The following is a 2614-nucleotide window of genomic DNA, read 5'->3' on the forward strand; positions in this document are numbered from 1 at the left end:
GTGCATTTGTGATTATATTAAATTTTTTTCTATAATTTTTCTCAAGTCTTTATTTTCATGTGTTGCTTTTACATTTCTCTGTCTCCTGTATTTACATTTATGCCTTTCTGCCTCAATTTGCAAATAAGGTGGGCGTGCCTTCCTGTGTCAGCTTCTCTACTATTGGTCAACAAACAGGAAAGAGCAGGATCCATGTGCAGATCTACTGTGCATGCTTCTGCTGCCTCAGTTTAACTTAAAGTTTAAGGTTTAGTTAAAAACAAAGGCACAGGCTAGTGTTTTCCTCCTTGCCTTAGTTTTTAACTGAACCTTATACTTTAAGCTAAACTGGGGCATATGAACAACTAATTTTCCTCCAATAATAACTTTATTTATAAAGTGCATTCAGACAAAGTGATGAACAATTACAAAAAGATAAAATCAAAGTAAAAAAGTTGTAAGAGCAAGTAAAATATCAAATGCAAAATTTAAGACACATAAGACAAAGTGTACAGGTGTTAGCTTAGCTTCAAAAACTTCCACAGAGCAGGCCAGCCTGATGTCTTAAGCGAGATCATTCCACAATAAGGGGGCACAAAAGATAAAAGCACGACCTCCGACAATTTTTCGTCTGACTTTAGGGATTACCAACAGACCAGTGCCCTGAGATTGGAGAGCACGAGGTGAAATATAAGGGTAGAGAAGGTCTGAAAGGTAGGGAGGCACTAGACCGTTCAAGGCCTTGTAGGTGAGTAGCAACACTTTGAAATCTACACGAACATGGCAGGGAAACCAGTGGAGAGATGACAGCACCGGAGTGATATGGTCATATTTCCCTGTTTTGGTTAGGATATGAGCAGCCGCATTCTGAACCACTCTAATTTTTGCAAAATTCCCGAGATGATAAAAAGCAATCTTTGTTACTTTTTTTTAGATGAGACTTGAAAGAGAGCGTAAGGTCAAACAGCTCACCCAAGTCGGAGCTGGAAGTATATAGATGTTGGAGTAAGCTGTGGCCAGTGAAAGGCGAGGATGACCAACAAATTTGGCTGATTGGAATTTCACCATGAGAGTCCTAGTGGGACATTAAGGTGACAAGTAAATCTACAGAAGTCAGCCTGTTCCAAAATGAGTTGTGTTTTTTTTGATTTGGTACCCTTATGTGGCCTTCAAGGCCGGATATCTTAACTCTTCTGGAAGTACAGTATGTAAGCAAATGCTCTTTCCCCCACCTCCGTCCTCCCACACATCTATGAAATGGTGTCCAAGGGTAACCAAGGCCGAACTGATGAACTCAACATCCCTTCAGAAACTATGGTGGGTGGGGCTTGGAGGCTTGTTTCACAGTCTTACTCAAAAGATGCACACACGCATAAACAACACTACACGGCTTCAGATACCCCGCCTCAAATCACAGTCTTTGCTGGCTTAAATATGCACTATGCAGATAGTTTTATTTTTTTCAACCCATATTGTCCCTTGTTAGGGACAACGTTTGAGATGTTTTTTTTATCCTTACCCTATCATCCTCATGTTGGCTTTTCTTTTTTCTTTTATTCTAAGGGTAGCACCTCGTTATGACTGCAGGTCCCGGGCACCTGTTGTCCCATGTTTGTTGTTTGTACTGTCTCTCTCTTGGATGGGTTGTTCTGAACTATTTTCATTGTGCTTAACAGTACATTGACAAATAAAGTAATCTGAATCTGAATCGAAAGCTCTTTACAACACAGTCTGGACTCTCATTTACCCATTCACCCACATTTACTCAGCACTAAAATGAGTGAGAAATAAACTATGGACTTTGATTTTTGGAGGAAAATTAGTTGTTTATAATAATTGATTTCCTGGTTGGATAGAAAGGCGCTATGAAACTACGTATAGTCCCATTTACCATAATATACATAATTAAAAGCGTTCAAAATGGTACAATAACACACAAGTGGTGTTTTAAGATGTGTTCCTCTGTTGAGATGTTTCTTGAGCTATCAGAAACTGTTTCCTGCCACAACAGATATAAAATAGATTTCTGAATCTTTTCTTTAAACTTTTTACCTAAAATATTGTTGAAAACTACAGAGGTTAGGAGAAAAACAATGAAACTGCAGAGGAATCAGATCAATGAGGTAACACAACTTGACACAACTATCACAAACAGCATTAATTAGTCAAACGTGAGGCCGGATTCTTGTGTAAATGTTTTCTGAAAGGTTTATTCAGTGGAAAATGTAGCAGACATACATTCTGTTTAACTTCACACAGAGCTTTCAGCAACCTAAAAAACCTCATGGGGGCTTTTAGGATCAAACAATGGGCCTCATGCAAGAACCGTTCGTACGCACAAATTTGTTCTTAAATTGTGCGTACGAGTGATTTAGGAGAATTTGTGGCATTCAGCAATGTTTTCGTATTCTACGATTTTTTTCAGATACGAACAAAATTTACGAGTGGTCCAGACCTGTCGTATATTTTACGTGAAGTCAGTCTGCTGTTATCCAGACGGGTTTTCTTCACTAATAACTTTATATTTTGTTAGTTTGAAATTTTGAGTTGAAAATAAATCTCACTCCATAATTATGTTGACAACAGGCTACTCTGCTTGAATTAGAGTTATAATTTTAAATGTAATAATTTAGAC

At 38.1% G+C, this 2614-nt stretch overlaps 1 protein-coding gene across 5 annotated transcripts in view; it reads left to right on the forward strand.

The window, feature by feature from the left end:
• LOC106532175 (pleckstrin homology domain-containing family A member 5) overlaps positions 1-2614 on the forward strand; it is a gene marked incomplete at its 5' end in the record, with an annotated part of 87284 nt that overhangs the window by 38936 nt on the left and 45734 nt on the right.

The sequence above is a fragment of the Austrofundulus limnaeus genome, unplaced genomic scaffold (genome assembly GCF_001266775.1).
Source record: "Austrofundulus limnaeus strain Quisiro unplaced genomic scaffold, Austrofundulus_limnaeus-1.0 Scaffold725, whole genome shotgun sequence".
In the NCBI taxonomy this organism is placed as follows: Eukaryota; Metazoa; Chordata; class Actinopteri; order Cyprinodontiformes; family Rivulidae; genus Austrofundulus; species Austrofundulus limnaeus.